Below are 20,253 nucleotides of genomic sequence, written 5' to 3' on the forward strand. Positions count from 1 at the left end.
GGCGTGACCCACTATACTTTGACACGAATTTGTATGCCAGATTCGTTATCTACTCCCGTATAATTTTCATTTGATACCCATTTTGTCACGATCGGTCCACTTTTGATTTTGGGTGGTGTTTTTAGGGTAATGGGGGAGGGTCCGGCCCCTTCCGTTATTAAACAAATTATAACGCCTATTCCTACTTCGTGACCATACCTTTCATTTGAGTCCCATATTGTCATGATCGTCAAATAAACCTATTTTAAGGGGTTTTGGGTACCCCAGGTACTTGCACCCAACTTTTTTTATGAAATTCGTACTCTACTCTTGAATACCTTTCATTTGAATCCCATATTGTCCCGATCGGTCCACTTTTGTTTTTGGGTAGTACTTTTGTGGTAAGGAGGAGGGTCCGCCCCCTCCCGATCTCGAAAAATTATATAGCCTATGTTTCCTTCCAGATCATCCTACACAATCTGTGAAAATTTCAAGAAAATCGGTTCAGCCGTTTCTGAGTCTATACGGAACAAACAAACAAACCGACAAACAAACACAAATTGATTTTTGTATATAAGATTGTTTAACTATGAATTGTCAATTTTTGCACTCCTTGTTGGTTTTAAACCCCCTCTTTATTTTGCCCTATGACAAAATCTACTATGGATACTGGGTATTTCACTCCTTCGCCATATACCACACATTCTCACCACCAACGATTGTTGCACTGTTGCTTCGTGAGGGATTTGGAACTCTGTGTTTGTTCAGCCGCTGTCGGGTATTTTCTGTTCTCATAACATGAGTCTGTTAAAATTAAAATTCTATGTTTTTAACGGTCATCCCTTAGAGATAACATTATGCAAAAATAGGGTGAATTTTTAACATTGAGAATTTAATGCAAATTGTTACATGACATTTGGAAATGCAGCCATGTTTAGTTAACAGAACCGGTATTGACAGCTAACAGCACAAAGTTGTGTACATAACTTGTACACATTGTTTGTGTGTGTATATGAGAGAAGAAAAAACAATACAATATGTTTGGAAAAATAATAAAATATTATTTAAAATGTCAGACATAAAATCAATTTCACAATACTTAATGATAACAAAAAAAAAATTTTTAAATTACAAAAATATTACTAAGCATAAGCATAAATAATCGTCTGTTTTGAAAGTGGGGTCGCAATTTTCTTGTCCAACCCCCTTTGTATGCATCGACTTCATTATGGTTGGAGGGGTGGGAGGGGTAGGTTTTCTTAATTTACATTTAAATTTGTTTTTAATGTGTACCTCTTTGGAAATTCAAATGACATAACTGTTGCACATTTGCGGACGACGGGAGACATGGCCAAACCTACCACAAAACAGAGAAATAAAAACCAAAAGTGCTCTCGCAATGACAACTGCTTCCTCTCGTTTGCCTAGCATGTGACCGGATTCAACACGGATTTTCATTCTTTAACTGTCATTTTTCTATGTTTCCAAACTCACCACTTACCGTTAGATGAATGACAGGAGCGAATCATAACTTCTTTTAGTCGTTTTCTCTCTCTCTTTTTCTCTTCCTCTCTCGTATGTCATGGACATTGCGAACTACTACCGCAACATTTGCTGAAGTATACTGACAAAAACAGCAACACATTGACGAGGGCGCTCCAGTTGAGTTGAGTTTGCCTTATAAAAAGAGAACGTAACGGTCAAATGAGTTTAGTTGTCGTGTTACTATTGAAATGAACGGTCGTGACGTGGAAAATATTTTCAGTTTTTTTTTTCTAAACAACAACAACAAAATAAAAAGCCTCTGAAAAGTTAGAACTTTACACAATTCAACGTTTCCACAGCGTAATGACAATGAAGTGAAAACTGAAAGACTGCATGCCATCGTTTGGACAATGCAATGGAAATTCTTGGCCGTAAAGGATTAAATAAATAATTCGCGTGTGTGTATGTGTGTGTGTGCGCGTGGGAATAAGTAAAGCAGGTGCTGCTGGAGAATCTCGGTGCGATTTAATTTTGTGTATTTATTCAAATTGTTTGCTTCCTCGATATGTACGAGCTGTGAGTATTCTGTGCTACCGCGAGGAGGAAGCTCTCGTGTTTTCGTTGACTTCGTACGGCGGTTAATGTTTTGTGTCAACTCGTTTTAATGAAAATCCATTTGAGTAGAACACAACTGTGCATGTGTTTTGTGTGTTGTTGTTTTTATTGAAATTTTTGAAATCGGGAACACTTTGCATCAGCAGAGAACACCTTTCCCGCAAATGGAAAATACAAAATCGAAAGGAGAAAAGATCTGCCAAATAAAGTGCTCCAAACACACTACAAATTGATGTGGCCTACTCAACTGCCAGTTCAAATGAGTAGAAAGATAGCCGAAGCAGATTCCAGCAAAGAAAATTTCATCCAGACCTGTTCAAACAAAAATAAATGTGAGTTTTCCTCAAATATCTTTCATTGAACTCCATTTCAAGATTCTCGTTGCTCTTCGTCTTTATTTTTGTTGTTGTTGTGTGAAAACGAAACGAAACATACGGCGGCATGCTTGTGGGTTTATTTGTTTGTTTGCTTTTTGCAAGTAACTCCCCACCATGTCTTCCCGCTACCCTCACAACAATCGTTGTGTCGTGTCTCATGAACAGCGGTGTTTGCCAGAGTTTGCAACAACGAGACGAATCCTCTCCGTAGAGGGAAACTCGGTCATATCCACGATTAATGTATTCCTCTGTTCACGTTAGTGTTGCCTTTTATGTTCCACACAAAAAAGCTAATTCGTTTATTTGTTATAAACTTTTAAAGGGAAATTTCCACAGTTTTTATCGCTAAAATTAGTGCAATGAAGGGAAAAAAGTGTTGCGTTCGTGTGCCCATGTGTTTGTGCAAACTCGTTGGCGAACTATTTTTCTGTCGTTAGTAGTTTTTGGGAAAATTGTTGATGTTTTTTGTTTTTTTTTTTTGCCGTAGTCGTTGTCGTTGTCGTCGTCTTCTTTCGTCGTACTTCTTGTTGTTGCAAACCAGCTGTATTTATTCCCAATTGGTGAGTGGGTGTTTGTGTATGTGTGCGTGAATGTGTATTTCCGGTTTATGCAATTTATTCATTTCATATCATTCTGTATTTTTTTTTTAATTTCTTCCATTCATTCGATATCCTCTTTGATGTGTGTATTCATTAACGCCATTCACATAGTTTTTATTCAGTTAAAGCGTCTCCTGGAAAAACGAGGCACTCGGTCTTTATGCGGTTTTTCTCCCCACCACTATTATCAAAATAGTATTAAATGCACTGAAATCTTATGTTGCCATAGTGTAGACATCCACAACGTATTCGGCATCTTTCATACCACAGAATTAATTTCGCAAAGAAGGATGCACATGCATGACCTATTTTTGTCACCATATGGTTTCTCTGTGGCAAAGAAAATAAAAATTTTTAATAAACGAGAATTTACAATTTCTTCTGAGTAGAACTCAACTAACAATTGAAGGGGAAAATAAGGCCATTCGAAATGTAATTATTTAACATGAATAGAAAACCACCTTCATAAAATAGTTCAACAGTTTATCCAAACTCTTTTCACCTCCTGTCCCCAGGCAATTAACGCTGGAAATCGCAATGAGTTGGAAAGCAACAAACGTGCATCGATTCAAATGTTATAAAATCATATACATATGTCCCAAGACCAGTGGGGATCATAAGTTTAAAGTTTCAGTTAAAGTTTTAATTTTTTTTAGTACTGATAGAAGACTGTATATTGCGCCATTTGTATCCCGACTTGACCAAAATAGAACAGCCACACTATAAGTATATGTTGGGCTAATGCAGCTATATTGACATTGCACGTGAAACGATTTTAATGGAAATCTTTAGGAAATTGCGTATATATACATAAAACATTGAAAAGGGTGATTTTTAAGAGCTATGGGACAGATTTTCAAAAAAAAAACATATAAAATTCAGAAAAAATCATCAAATCTCTTTTTAAATGAACTCATATAATTTGATGTTTGAAGATTATTTCATGCAAATATTGGCCGTGACTACTTTTAGCATACTCTTTCCAACATTTCAGCCGATATCTCACGAATAAATGCTTCAATGTTGTCTTCCAATGCGTCAATTGAAACGGGCTTGTCTGTATAGACATGAGCTTTAAAATAGCCCCACAAAAATAGTCTAAAGGCGTTAAATCGAACAATCTAGGCGGCCAATTAACCGGTGCCGAACGTGAAATAAAATGTCCACCGAACTCGCCTCTTAAAAAGTCCGCGTGCGGTATGGCTTGTGCCACCGTCTTTTGAGACCACATGTCATGCAAGTCATGCTCTTGCATTTTGAGCAAAAAAAATGTTGGAAATCATCTCACGATAGCGCTCACCATTCACAGTTACGTTTACAATCATCTTCGCAGAAGTACGGTCCAATGATGGCACCAGCCCAAAAGCCGCACTGAACTATGACTTTTTGTGTATGCATTGGTAGCTCTTGCAATGCTTCTGGCTGATCTTCATTCCAAAATCGCCAATTCTGCTTATTTACGTACCCATTGAGCCAAAAATAAACTTCGTCGCTTAACTAAATTTTTCGGTAAAAAAAGTGGATCTTCGGCCAACTTTCCAAGAGCCCATTCACCAAAAATTCTGCGTTGCGGTAGCTCGCTCGGCTTCAGTTCTTGCACCAGCTGTATTTTGAAAAGCTTCACACCTAAATTCTTCCGCAAAAATTTCCACGTTGTTGAGTAACAGGGGCCCAATTGCTGCGAATGGCGACGAATCGATAATTAAAGGTCATCATTAACACTGGCCGATACAGCTGCGATATTTTCTTCGGTTCACACTCTACGTAAGCTGTTGGTGGAATAATGTAAAACAATGTTAATGTGGGGCGAAATTTAATCACAAAAGCTCGAATAGCCGCTTCAATGGTTCAATTAAATTAACCATAAAATGGAAGGAGCCCACGATGAACTTTCTTAGCAGAGCAAGCATTTTGGTAATAAAAGTAAAAAATAAGACGATTCATGATTAAAGTATAGACCAAACTGAAGTTGTTGGCAGTGAAACAAAACACGAAACGTGCGTGAGCTGTTTAAACTAGTGTTGCCAAAAAATTATAGCTAAAAAATCACCCTTTATTAACTACAGTCTTACAAGCATGAGTCGGGTTCTATGTATAAAAGTAAGCTGAACCTTAACCAACTTTTATGACATTTAGCAGAAGAGAACAAATGGATAATAGGCCAAGCTTGATGCAAATTCGTTAATAGTCCTAGTTACTGCAGTCTTATAAGTGAAAATACGGAGCTACAGTGAAAGTCAAAATAAAGTGTGCAACAGCATTTCAGCCTGCAAATTTACAATTTATCCACAATTTAAAATTGAAAAATATCTTTTTGGCACATCGTGCTGTTTAGCGAAGAAAGTATGTTTGAGTTATTTGAACAGAAAAAATCCTATAAAATATGGGTTTTTGCACATATAACGCTCATTGTATATCCAAATCTGTATCGATTTTCATGAAATTATGCTTTAATGTGTGTGAAGATCGATTGCAAAATTTAGAAACTGCGGGAGCTTTACAATGCATCTATATGGGAGCTATACAAGTGAAAATCCACATGAGCTTCACGAATCAACGCTTTATCTGCAAAAAATAATGAGCTTCGTCGCTTAAGCTCATGCAGTTTGCATGCTGGCGGCGTCATTAGGCCATTCTTTTTCGTCGACGTTACCGCTCCATGCTCACCGACTATTTTTGGGCTGAATCGGAAGATATAGATCTGGACCACGATTTTACGTCATCTTGAAGATTTTTTGTCCAACATTTGGCACTTTGACTTTTGACCAAGGTATATCTTTTAAGGCAAACAAAGGATAAAAGATAATAATTGCTATGTTATTGCTATGTTATAATCAAGTAATGGCTCATTTCCGACCATAATTTTATTGAATATTGGAGACCATAGTAGAAATCATTGTGTAAAATTTCAATCAAATCTAGTATGAATTGTGTACTTTAGGGGCTGAAGAAGTAAAATAGGGAGATCGGTTTATACGGGAGCTGTATTAGGCTATAAACCGATCCATACCGTATTCGACACGAATGTTAAAGGTCATGGGAGAAGCCGTTGTACAAAATTCCAGCCAGGCTCAAGAAGTCAAGATCCCACATTGGTTTATAAGGCAGCTATATAAGGTTATGGACCGAAATGAACTATTCATAGAACAGTTGTTGGAAGTCATAACAAATCACGTCATGCAAAATTTTTGCCAAATCGAATATTAATTGCGCCCTCTAGTGGCTCAAGAAGTCAAGACCCCAGATCGGTTTATATGGCAGCTATATCAGGTTTTAAACCGATTTGAACTATTCTTAACACAGTTGTTGGAAGTCACAACAAAATATGTCATGCAAAATTTCGGCCAAATTGGATAATAATTGCGCTCTCTATACGCTCAAGAAGTCAAGACCCCCGATCGGTTTATATGACAGCCATATCAAGTTACATACCGATTTCAATCATACTCATCACAGTTGTTGAAAATCATAAAGAAACACCTGATGCAAAATTACAGCCAAATCTGATAAGTATTGTGCCCTCTAGTGGCTCAAGAAGTCAAGATCCAAGATCGGCTTATATGGCAGCTATATCAAAACATTGACCTATATAGCCTATTTACAATCCCAACTGACCTACGCTAATAAGAAATATTTGTGGCAAATTTCATGTGGCTAGCTTTACTCCTTTGAAAGTTAGCGTGCTTTCGACAGACAGACGGACGGACATGGCTCGATCGACTTACAATGTCATGACGTTCTAGAATATATATACACTTTATGGGATCTTAGATGAGTATTTCGAGGAGTTACAAACAGAATGACGACATTAGTATGCCCCCATCCTATGGTGGAGGGTAAATATTGATCGGCGACCCTATAAAATATGTCCATATAGCCTGAGTCGATTTATGTCCGTTCGTCTGTCGAAAATACGAAGTGATCGTAGGAAGCATAGGAAGTTTAATATATCGCAAATTTAGTTCATTTTTACTAGTGTTGAGGCCCAAAATTTTTTGAGTGCATAATGCGAGTACGCTTTATGTGCACTAAAATAAAAGTTTGTTCATTCTTAATAGAGAAAAAGGTAGTTGTAGCTTTAAAAATGTTAATTTAGTAGCTTAAAAAGCAATTTTTTTGAGTGTGCATTGGTGGGGAAAAAATGGCGCTAATTTTACACATACACTTTCTATTGACCGATATGATTTCCTAAGTCCGCAGAGGGAACAATTTTCTTCATTCTACATTTATTGCAAGTATGATCAGAATCGGCCCTAAACTTGATGTAGCGCCCATATAACCTATATTGATTTGAGTTTTTAAGCACCTGCAGGAAGCATTTCTTATGCATTATTTGTCTGTAAAGATAAACCGTACAAAAATAATTGACAAATGCGATCAATAATTGACAAATGCGATCAATGGTAAGGGGTATATAAGGTTTGACCCGGTCGAATTAAACTCGTTTCTGCGTGTTTTGTTTCTCAAAAACGGCTGAAGCGATTTTAGCAGATTGTGTAGGATGGTCTGGAAAGGATAATCCTTTATCGGAAAATCGGTCTGTAGCAGCTATATCCAAAAATGGTCCGTTTTGGCCCATTCAAGAACTTAGCCAGCGTGCATCAAAAAAAGTATCTGTGCCAAATTTCAGCTCAATATCTCAATTTTTGAAAGCTCTAGAGTGATTACAAAAGAGGGACGGACAGACGAACAGACACATGGACATTGTTAAATTGTCTTCGAATTTTACGACGATCCGAAATATATAAACTTTGTAGGGTCGGAATTTGATATTTCGATGTGTTGCAAACGGATTGACTGAATGAATATACCACCTATTCTACGATGGTGAGTATAAAAAGGCATTAAGGTCGGCCGGGCCGAACTTTGGATACCCACCACATCGGGTATATATACAAACCACTTTTTGTTAGAATCCGGTGAAGAATGCATAATTTATGCCCATAGCAGCTATATTGAAAAATTTTCCGATTTGGACCAAATTCGACATGGATATTGAGTGGTCGAAACTTGGTGTCAGAGATTTTAGAATGAGCCCAGAAGATCGAGGCGCTTGGAACGCTATTCTACGTTCGGCTAGTGGAACAAATATTCTGTCATAGCCAGTTAAAGTAAAGTAAGTAATGAGTCATTGTTCAATTCTGCAGAACAAAGTATTGGTCTTTTTGGTAGCCACATATAAATAAATACCGATCTGAACCATATACGACACGGATGTCGAAAAGCCTAACATAAGTCACTGTGTCAAATTTCAGCGAAATCGGATTATAAATGTGACTTTAATGGGATCAAGATTTTAAATCGAGAGATCGGTCTATATGGCAGCTATATCCAAATCTGAACTGATCTGGGCCAAATTGAAGAAGGATGTCAAAGGCGCTAGCACAACTCACTGTCCCAAATTTCGGCGAAATTGGACAGTAAATGCGCCATTTATGAGCCCAAATCTTAAATCGAGAGATCGGTCTATATGGCAGCTATATCTAAATCTGGACCGATCTGGGCCAAAATGCAAAAAGCTGTCGAAAAGCCTAACACAACTGACTGTCCCAAATTTATGCGAAAAACGGATAATAACTGCACCTTTTATGGGCCCAAAATCTCATATCGAGAGATCGGTCTATATGGCTGCTATATCCAAATCTGGACCGATATGAGCCAAATTGAAGAATATTGTTGAAGAGCCTAACACAACTCACTGTCCCAAATATTGGCAAAATCGGACAATAAATGCTCCTTTTAGGGGCCCAAGAACTTTAATCGAGAGATCGGTCTGTATGGCAGCTATCTCCAAATCTGAACCGAGCTGTGCCAAATTGAAGACAGATTTCGAAGGGTCTAACATATGCTTGTGGTGACACCTCAATTACCAAAGTATTTCTTAACATAGTTGGCATTGCCTGTTGCATAATTTACTTTAAACTCCAATACATGAAATTGTACATTTTATTTTTAAGTAGGCTATGACTTTTACCTTTAATTGTTTTCTTTTTATTCTGTTCTGTTCATGTTAATTTTGTTATTTTCTTTTGCTTATTGTAACCAAGGAGGCCTTGATTTTTTGTCTTATATATGTGACATCACATTTGAAATTTTTTCAGTCATCTTTTAAACTTCGTAAAATAAACATTAAAATAGTTCTTTTTTATAAAAAATAATTGTGGTGCGTTCTATTTTTGAGGGTTTCTCTGCTAGCCGCCACAAATTTGGTGACCCCCGACAACTGTTTGAATACGTATATCAACTTTTTGTGCCCAAAAACGCATTAAGGAATATGTCGACGTCAGAAGGCAGTTCTTCAACATCAATGGAAATTTCTCGCGTAGCGATTAAAGCCCCACCATTTTGGCATGCGGATCCCTTGCCCTGGTTTAAACAAATGGAATCGCAATTTTTAATGGCAGGCGTAACGCAAGATTCCACGAAATTCCATACGATTGTCGCAGCAATTGAGAGCAGCATCCTTGAAAAGGTTCATGACATCGTAATCAATCCCCCAGCTGTGAATATGTATGGAACATTAAAGGACAAATTGGTGAGCTGTTTTTCCGATTCCGAAGAAAAACGTTTGAAAAAACTCCTGACAACAATCGAACTTGGAGACAAGAAGCCATCCGAATTATTGAGCGGGATGCGAAATTTGGCTCAAGGTAAGGTATCGGACGAGATTTTAAAGCAACTTTGGATGCAGCGTCTTCCCAGTCAGATGAAAGCAATTCTTTCCGTCAGCGATGACAACTTGGATAAGCTTGCCACAATGGCCGACAAAATTTCCGATTGCGCCGATTCAGAAGTGTGTGCGGTTACTCCTTCCAACAGCCGTCTTGAGGATATAGAGAGAAAGCTAGAGAATCTCTGTGCAAAGATGGATTCATTTGGAAAATCAAGAAGCCGCAGCAAATCAAAGACTGGAAAACGAAGTCGATCCAAATCATCGAAGAGAGACAAATCGCTTTGCTGGTACCATTTTAAGTTCGGGGACAAAGCGAAAAAGTGTGTGTCTCCGTGCAATTACAACGCTTCGGAAAACTAAATGGCGCACCGTCATTGGTGACAGACGGTTGCAGCCAAGAGATTTGTCGCCTGTTTGTTCGAGACGTAAAATCGAAAATCAGGTTTTTGGTGGACACGGGAGCCGATTTGACTGTTTATCCTGTTTCAAAATCTCAACGCAAGCAACCTCCAGACAGTCTCGTGTTATATGCGGCTAATAAAACACCTATTCAAACATTTGGAACAAAAACGCTAACCGTAGATTTGGGTTTAAATCGTTCATTCAAATGGAACTTCGTTATTGCTGACATTGAGAAGCCAATTATTGGATCAGATTTTCTTGGTAGATATGGATTACTGATTGACATTAAGAACAATAGCTTGATAGATCCGAACTCGAAACTATGCTGTAAAGGTTCTATTGCCTCTGTGAGTGACTTGTTTGTAGCGGATGTGTCGTTTCCGTCAGAGTTCTCACCAATTATCCAGGAATTTATGGATTTGACCAAAATCAACTTCAATTCAAAGGCTAAACATTCAATTCAGCATTACATTGAAACAACGAACGGACCACCGGTTTCATGCAGGCCAAGACGTCTTTCACCTGAAAAGCTTTTAATAGTGAAAAAAGAATTCGAGGAAATGGTGAAACTGGGAATTTGTAGACCGTCAAATAGCAGTTGGTCTAGTCCGCTTCATATGGTAAAGAAATCTAACGGTGAGTGGCGCCCATGTGGAGACTACCGAGGTCTGAATGCTCGAACTATTCCAGATCGGTACGCCGTACCGCACATCCACGACTTCGGCGCTCTCCTCGATGGAAAAAAAGTATTCAGCACAATCGATTTGGTGAAAGCATATCATCATATTCCTGTAGCAGAAGACGACATCAAGAAGACCACAATAACTACCCCAATAGGTAATTATGAATTTACCAGAATGACATTTGGTTTGTGCAACGCTGCACAAACTTTTCAACGTTTTATGCACGAAGTGACGAGAGACCTAGATTTTGTATATGTCTACATTGATGATATTCTGGTAGCTTCCACGAGCATCGACGAACACAAACAACATATCCGCAAATTATTTGAAAGATTACGAGAGTTTGGACTCACCATCAATCTTAAAAAGTGTACTTTTGGAGTGCCCGAATTGCAATTTCTGGGATATTTGGTAACTTCAAATGGGATTAAACCATTACCCAGCAAAGTCGAAGTCATTCAAAACTACAAGCTTCCAGAAACCGTTAAAGATTTACGACGATTCTTGGGTATGGTGAATTTTTATCGCCGATTTTTGCCTGATGCTGCCAAAGCTCAAGCCATTCTTCATTCTATATACAAAGGGAATAAGAAGAATGACAAGTCAACAATCAATTGGACCGGAGAAAGGGAGCAAGCTTTCGAATTATGTAAGAAGCAACTAGCTGATGCAGTTCTTTTAAGTTACCCTAGTGAGAATGCCCCCACTTCAATATGTGTTGATGCTTCAGATTACGCTATGGGTGGCGTACTGCAGCAATTTATAAATGGTGAGTGGAAACCGCTTGGTTTTTATTCCAAGAAGCTTACATCGACTCAAACCAAATATAGTGCATACGACCGCGAGCTCCTAGCTGCTTATTCCACATTGAAGCATTTTCAATATTTTCTAGAAGGTCGTAAATTTTGCATTTTTTCGGACCACAAGCCGCTAATTTTTGCATTTAAGCAGAGGCCGGAAAAAGCATCTCCCAGGCAGCTACGACAATTGGACTATATTGGGCAATTCACTACCGATATTCGCCATATACACGGAAAAGACAACGTTGTAGCCGACACCATGTCCCGCATACAAGCCATTAATACTCCACAATGTTTGGACTATGCAGTTTTAGCCAAGGAGCAAATTTCCGATGAAGAATTGAAATCTTTATTAGACAACAAAACCTCCGGCGTAGACTTAAGGCTGATCAAGATGGATGGTCACAAGATTTACTGTGATACTTCTGGCACTACAACGAGACCCTATATTACGCAGTCCTTCAGAAGATTGGTGTTTGATACTCTTCATAACCTTTCGCATCCAGGTATTAGAGGCACGGTAGACTTAATTCGTTCGCGTTTCATATGGAAGTCTTTGAAAAAGGATGTGACAGAATGGTGCAGAAGTTGCATGGAATGTCAGCGCTCCAAAGTACAGCGACATACCAAAAGTCCATTTGGAGAATTCAAGCCACCATCGCAGCGATTCAAACACATACATATAGATATCGTTGGTCCATTGACTCCATGCCAAGGTTACAGGTATATTTTAACCTGTATTGACAGATTCACAAAGTGGACAGAAGCCATACCACTTCTAGATATCAAGGCGGAAACTGTTGCTTCAGCATTTGTGAGTGCATGGATTTCCCGATTTGGCGTACCAAAAGAAATAGTTACGGACCAAGGAAAGCAATTTGAAAGCAGACTTTTTCGTAAATTAGCTCTATTACTTGGATCAAGGGTAAAGCACACAACTCCATATCACCCACAAGCGAATGGACTCGTTGAAAGATGGCATCGTACATTGAAATCAGCTTTAAGATGTCATGCAGGTGCAAACTGGGTAGAAGCTATACCTCTTATTATGCTTGGTTTAAGATCTAGAGTTGTAGCTGATAGTAATGTTTCTTCTGCTGAAATGGTGTATGGAAGTACATTGACTCTACCAGGTGAACTTGTTGTTGATGCAAAACCGACTCAAGATGACTCAGATTGGATTGTGAATTTCCGGAACAAAATCATTGGACTTAAGCCATTAGTCACTGGACATCATTCCAGCAATAGAGAATACGTGAGTGATCAACTGAAGACGTGTCAATACGTGTTTTTGCGGTGCGATGCGGTCAAGAAACCTTTGCAACCCCCATATGATGGACCATATAAAGTTATATCAAGAAACGACAAAATTTTCAAAATTCTTGTAGACGGAAAGAAAAGGTAGTGTCCATTGATAGACTCAAATCGTGCACTCTGCAAGAAGACATGCCCTGTTCTGAGAGGGTGTTAAGAAAAGCAACAAAAAAGGTTCGTTTCGCTGAGTAACAACGCTGGAGGGGGAGTACTGTGGTGACACCTCAATTACCAAAGTATTTCTTAACATAGTTGGCATTGCCTGTTGCATAATTTACTTTAAACTCCAATACATGAAATTGTACATTTTATTTTTAAGTAGGCTATGACTTTTACCTTTAATTGTTTTCTTTTTATTCTGTTCTGTTCATGTTAATTTTGTTATTTTCTTTTGCTTATTGTAACCAAGGAGGCCTTGATTTTTTGTCTTATATATGTGACATCACATTTGAAATTTTTTCAGTCATCTTTTAAACTTCGTAAAATAAACATTAAAATAGTTCTTTTTTATAAAAAATAATTGTGGTGCGTTCTATTTTTGAGGGTTTCTCTGCTAGCCGCCACATGCTGTCCCAAATTTTAGCAAAATCGGATAATAAATATTTTATGGGTCCATGACCCTAAATCGGCGGATCGGTCTATATGAGGGCTATATCAAGATATAGTCCGATATAGCCCATCTTCGAACTTAACCTTCTTATGGACAAAAAAAGAATCTGTGCAATTTCAACAGACAGACGGACAGACATAGCTAGATCATCTTAGATTTTTACGCTGATCAAGAATTTACACACTTTATAAGGTCAGAGATGGATATTTCGATGTGTTGCAAACGGAATGACAAAATGAATATACCCCCATCCTTCGGTGGTGGGTCTAAAAATAAACAACAGAAACGGAATTTGTAGCCGTATGTCAGCAATAAGTCCATAAATTATGAAACGGCAAACAAAACTGAGCGCAAAGGAGGTGACAGCTATCAAAAACACCAATCCCGGTTGAAAACCACACTTAACTTCAGGGTAAATTATAAATCGAGTATTTTAAGTTCAAAATAGGGGCTCGTTCCGTAGCTCAACAAAAAACTCGTAAGTATTACACAAACAAATGGATGGACACACACAAATAGAAAAGCCATAAATTACACGTGTATGGAATTCTTGAACTATCCTTAAACTCACCTTTGTAATAAGTTTTATCTGAATAGAAAAATTCCTTTCTTCCGTTTTCATTCTATTTGTAAAATCTTCTTTTCCTCTTATTCAAATGAAAATTTTGCCAAATTTAATAAGCATGAATAAATCTCAATTTGTTTAAAATAAAATAGCTTCTTTACTTTATTAGGTTTCAAGTTATTTTTAGGTATTCTAAAGAATTTAATATAATTTTGTTTAACCTAAGCACTGGAGAAAACAATTCCTTTGAAATTATTTAAGCAGACTTAGATTCAGCCTCCAATTTCTGGCCTTGTAGTCAGTCACACAGCCAGACCATTTCTATTTGGAGAGCAAAGACAAACATTACATTATCTATGGTTTACCAATGGAGCAATCAGTTTGAAACACCCTCCCATTCCACAAATCCATTCATCCCTAAAGGTCACTCAGACTCACTGGAGTATTTGTTGACCTTTATTTGGGAAAGCAGTCACGTAGTTGGACATACCTTGGGACTTATTAATAACGAAACGAAACGAAAACAATTAAGCGACCCACGCAAAAGTTGATAATTTGTAAAGCTCACTTCTTTGTTAGAAAATCTTTTGCTAAGAAGTGTTTAAATTAAAAAAGATGAGTAAAAATTGTCATGCCCAACATAAATAACAAATAATTTTGAACAAATCATGATGAATTTCAGGATATGTTATGTAAATAAGAACTGATTTTATTTTTCAAGAACAAGTAAAAGTGTGCAAAGTTCGGCCGGGCCGAATCTTATATACCCTCTACCATGGATCGCATTTCTCGAGTTCTATGCGCGATATCTCTTTTTACGCAAACAAAGAATATTCAATAAGAACTGTTATGCTTCTGGAGCTATATCGAGTTAAAGTCCGATTCGGACCATAAATGAACGCTGAACATTGTGTAGAAGTCAATGTGTAATATTTCAGTTCATTCGGATAAGAATTGCGCCTTGTTGGGGCTCAAGAAGCAAAATCGGGAGATTGGTTTATATGGGAGCTGCATCAAGCTATTGATCGATTCAGATCATATGAGACAGTATATAGAAGGTCATGAGAGAAGCCGTTGTACAAAATTTCTTCCAAATCGGATGAGAATTGCGCCCTCTAGAGGCTCAAGAAGTCAAGATCCCTGATTTTAATATGGCAGCTATATCAGGTTATGTACCGCTTTGCGCCATACTTAGCACATTGGTTGGAAGTCATAGCAAAACACGTCATGCGAAATTTCATTCAAATTGGATAAGAATTGCGCCCTCTAGAGACTCAAGAAGTCAACATCCAAGATCGGTTTATATGGCAGCTACAATATATACCCCCATCCTTCGGTGGTGGGTATAAAAACAGCAAAACAAGCAAATAAGTATTTTTGCAGGTGCAATACACTTCAAATTTGAACGTTAAAATTCCGTGCGGCTTTGGACGCATACAAAAAAAATGTTAGTGTCTTTTGCGCCGTGTCTTTGTCTCAAGAGTCGTGATTTTCTTTTTATTCGAAAATGTTCATAAATGAATGAAACAGTTTTTTTGTGAACGCAACGTTCAAAACTAACAACACCTAGTGCACAATATACAATATTTGCAACAAGTTTTTGTGTGCAACTGAGTATCGAACTTGTGTTGCATCCGTTCCATGATTGTGGGCTTACAAACGCCTTACTACATTGCATCGCAGCCGACGGTGAACATGCAATGTTTCAAGAATCAATTAATATTTAAGATTGCTATACGCCGAGAGAAAAATTGAGACCGTATGATAACAATGGCGTAGATAGTGAAGCAATGCCTTGAATTAATACCAAAACAATACCGTATCGTATGTATAACGGTTAACATCATCCATACCAAGCGGTATTGTTTTGATAGTAATTCTCTGTCACCGTTGGTGTCAATTTTTGCTTCAGTGAGCATAAACATTTTGTAGGTTAATACGTTCATAACGTCAGTGCATGAAATCAACAACGCTCATTCACAAATTCATCCCTGCATGTCGACAATATTTTCAACAACACCTGTTCATGATAATGACATCGTTGGTGCATGATTTTGTGAAGTCTTATTTTCTCTATCACCATATAGACATAAGCTATACGCATAACTTTTTCCCTTTTCCATCAAACTTGAATTCTAACCCTGTCTACCCGTCCGTTTGTTGTCCCTATATTTAATACTAGCTAAACCGGGCCCACTCCGCTGCGCTTTCTTTTACTTTATATGGAAAAAATTTTTCTTTTGAATATTTATTTTCGACAATTAAAGAGTTTTTAGTCAAAAACCATGCTACGAAAATAGTATATCGCTTGAATAACAGTTTAACAATATAAGTGCCTTTATCTGAATCCCATATGATCTTTATTGGTCTACGAATTTAGGTGTACCTTATATCCAAACTTAAATCCATTCTCCATTCTTAAAATTCTTTATTTCAGCCCGATATTCTCATGATGTTTGATTAAGGGGTGTTTTCGGGGGTGAGGTGGTCCCCCAGACACTTGGCCCTGAAAAAATATCAGTATCGTGCTCTTCTCTCAAATTTAAACCCCATATTGCCATTGGCTTAAGAGGAGTTTACAGGATGAGGCGTCCCCCAAACACATGGCCCCAAAATAGGTTATCAAATTCGTTTTCTAATCTCAAATACCTTTCATTTATTGGGGAAGAGGTGATGCCCCAAATACATGGTCCTAAATTTGGATATCAAATTCGTATTCTACTTCCAAATACCTTTATTTGAGCCGCATATTGCGATGGTCATTAATAATTGTTGCTGTTTGTGGGGTAGTTTGGGAAAGGGGTAGACCCTCAGAAAATTGGTCCCGAAAGTGTGTATCAATTCTTACTCTACCCCCCAATACCTTTCATTTAAGCTTCACATTGACATGGTCGGTAAATATGGCCGATTTAGGGGTGTTTTGGGGAGTGGGGTGGTCCCCCAAACACCAAGCCCGGATAATATATCATTTATTTGAACCCCATATTGCCATTGGCCTCAAAATTTGATATCAAATTCATTTTCTAATCTCAAATACCACTCACTTAAACCCCTCATTGCAAAAGCCAGCTAATATGTCCGGTTTGGGGTATGGGCCCTAAAATCTATGAATATCGAGCTCCACTGTCTTGAAGACCCAATTTGTTTTGGTAAGCAAATACGTCCTATTTGGGGGTTGTTATGGTGGTGGGACGTCACCTAGACAGTTGGTCCCGAATGTTGATATCAGATTCATGGTGTACTCCCAAATACTTTTAATTTGAGCCCCATTTTTATGGGGGTGGGGTGGCCCCATAATCACTTTACCCGAATATCGATAGCAGATTCGTGCTTTACTTCCAAAGACCTTTCAGTTGAGTCCCATATTGCTATGGTCGAAAATTTGTCCTCTTTGGGGGATGTTTTCGGAGATGGACGACCCCCCGAACACTTGATCCCACATCTGGATGTCAGATTCGTATACTACCATCAAATACTTTTTAACTAAGCCCCATATTGTCTGTAAATGGAGGCCACCGTAGCGCAGAGGTTAGCATGTCCGCCTATAACGCTAAAAGCCTTGGTTCGTATCCTGGCGAGACCATCAGAAAAAAATTTTCAGCGGTGGTTTTCCTCTCCTAATGCTGGCAACATTTGTGAGGTACAATGCCATGTAAGACTTCTCTCCATGGAGGTGTCGCACTGCGGCACACCGTTTGGACTCGGCTATAAAAAGGAGGCCCCTTATAATTGAGCTTAAAACTTGAATGTGAGAAGTTTGCCCCTGTTCCTTGGTGGAATGTTCATGGGCAAAATTTGCAATTTGCATAATCACTAAATAAGTCCTGTATGGGGATGTTTTGGGAAAGGGGTGGACCCCCAGAAACTTGGTCCCATATTCGGATATCAGATTCGTATTTTACTCGCAAATACCTTTCATGTGAGTCCCATATTGCCATGGTCGGTAAATATGTCCGATTTAGGGGTGTTTTGGGGGTTGCGGTGGTACCCCAAACACTTGGTCCGACAATTGGATATCAGATACGTTTTCTAATCTTAAATATCTTTCATTTGAATCCCATATTAACGTGATTAGTGTATATAAATACTTTTGGTAGGTTTTCGGGTGGGGCGCCCCCCCGTAGGTACCCCAATCGCTTAAATCGCACCACCCATCTGCGAGATTTGGTGTATCTGAAAATTAGGGTAACAGGGGCGAAAGGTGAAGGGGGCGAACCCTCCGCCCCCTTCAGAAATCAAAAAATTTAGTACCCTATGTTCACCACGGGATCAAGGAAATCGGCTCAGCCATTTCTGAGTTTATAAGGAACACACAAAGAAACAATCAAACCTACAAACAAACACAAATTGATTTTTTTATTCAAGAAGAAGATTAGGTATACCCAGTGGTGTAAGGTATTATTTAGTCGGCTGCGCCCGACTTTGGACTTTCCTTGCAAATTGGAAATGCAAATTTTGCCCATAAACATTCCACTAAGAAACAGGAGCAAACTTCTCACATATCAATGAGTGCAGTCCGATTCAAGTTTTAAGCTCAATGATAAGGGCGCCTCCTTTTTACAGCCGAGTCCGAACGGTGTGCCGCAGTGCGACATCTCTTTGGAGAGAAGTTTTACATGGCATAGTACCTGGCAAATGTTGCCAGCATTAGGAGGGGAAAACCAACGCTGAAAATTATTTTTGATTTGCAAACTTATTTTAGCTGCGTTTCCAATGGGCAATTTACAATTTACAACGAGTAATGGCAGCAGCAAAAACCAAACAAAAGTACATTTTACTTTATAATTAAACATACGGTAAAAACGTAATAAAACATCGACTTTAAACAACTCATGTTTGCGCATAGGAAGAGGCGTAAGTCGATTAAGTCGGACCCTGAACCCATAGTAATCAATTTAGACCGAGTAACTCTGTATTCCAAAGCCGAATAAGACATCGAAGAGACCGCAGTTAGGGGTTATGCATACCAGTAAGGAAAGGCAAAAGTCGGGCGGAGCCGACTATATAATACCCTACACCACCGAGCATACGTAATACTTTTAATAGATAGCACTTATATCCAAATTAAGTCAGACTTTAAATGTGCATACCTATTGAAATATCGAATAGAACCTTATACGATTTTTTTATGATGGTACGAAAATTGTGGCTTCTACAGCCTTAAAATTCGAAACGCATAAAAGATATATAGGGGAGTTTTATCTAAATCGATTTTGATGAAATTTTGCAAACGTATTGGGAAATCAATTAAACCATCTCATGAAAAATTTTGTAGAGATCGGACCAAAATTGTGGCCTTAAAAGGCCATATCGGATGAAAAATATATATGGGAGCTTTATCTAAATCTGGACAGATTGTTATGGAATTTTTCACACATATGAGGACGTTGAATAAAACGCTCCATTCCAAATTTTGTAATGATCGGATCAAAATTGCCTGCTATAGACTTAAAAGACCATATTGGATGAAAGATATATATGGGAGCTATGTATAAACCTGATCCGATTATGATGAAATTGCATACATATTGGGAAGTCACAAAAAGAACTTTGTGCCAAATTTTGTAAAAATCGGACAAAAATTGTGCCTTACACAGCCTTAAAAGGTCAAATCGGACGAAAGTTATATATGGGAGCTATATCTAAATCTGATATGATTTAGATGAAATTTTGCACACATATTGGGACGTCACAAAAAGAACTTCGTGCCAAATTTTGTAGAGATCGCACCAAAGTTGTGGCTCCAATAGCTTTAAAAGGGCATATCGGATGAAAGATATATATGGGAGCTATATCTAAATCTGGATCGATTTCAATAAAATTTTGCAAGCATTTTGTATCGTTAAAAAAACACTTCGTGCCAAATTTTGTAAGGACCGGACCAAAGTTGTGGCTTCTACAGCTTTAAAAGGACACATCGGACGAAAGATATGTATGGGAGCTATATCTAAATCTGGACCGATTTTTTTCAAAATCAATAGCGTTTGTCTTTGAACCAAAAATGACACTTGTGCAAAAGTTTGTGAAAATCGGGCAACAAATGCGACCTGTACCTTGATTACAAGAATACATGGACAGACGGACAGAAGGACATAGCTGAATCGAATCAGGAAGTGATTCTAAGCCGATACGTATATTTATGGATGGGTCT

The 20,253-nt window shown here is 38.2% G+C and overlaps 1 protein-coding gene across 2 annotated transcripts in view; it reads left to right on the forward strand.

The window, feature by feature from the left end:
- The first annotated feature begins 1,708 nt into the window (after positions 1-1,708).
- LOC106081260 (protein O-mannosyl-transferase TMTC2) overlaps positions 1,709-20,253 on the forward strand; it is a 209,406-nt gene continuing 190,861 nt past the window's right edge. Inside the window, exon 1 of one of the 2 annotated variants that reach the window (XR_009397521.1) lies at positions 1,709-2,411. The gene's annotated coding sequence lies outside the window, so the exon portion shown is untranslated. The remainder of the gene's footprint in view (positions 2,412-20,253) is intronic. The other variant, XM_059364451.1, reaches the window with a different exon arrangement.

Source organism: Stomoxys calcitrans, chromosome 3 (genome assembly GCF_963082655.1).
Source record: "Stomoxys calcitrans chromosome 3, idStoCalc2.1, whole genome shotgun sequence".
In the NCBI taxonomy this organism is placed as follows: domain Eukaryota; kingdom Metazoa; phylum Arthropoda; class Insecta; order Diptera; family Muscidae; genus Stomoxys; species Stomoxys calcitrans.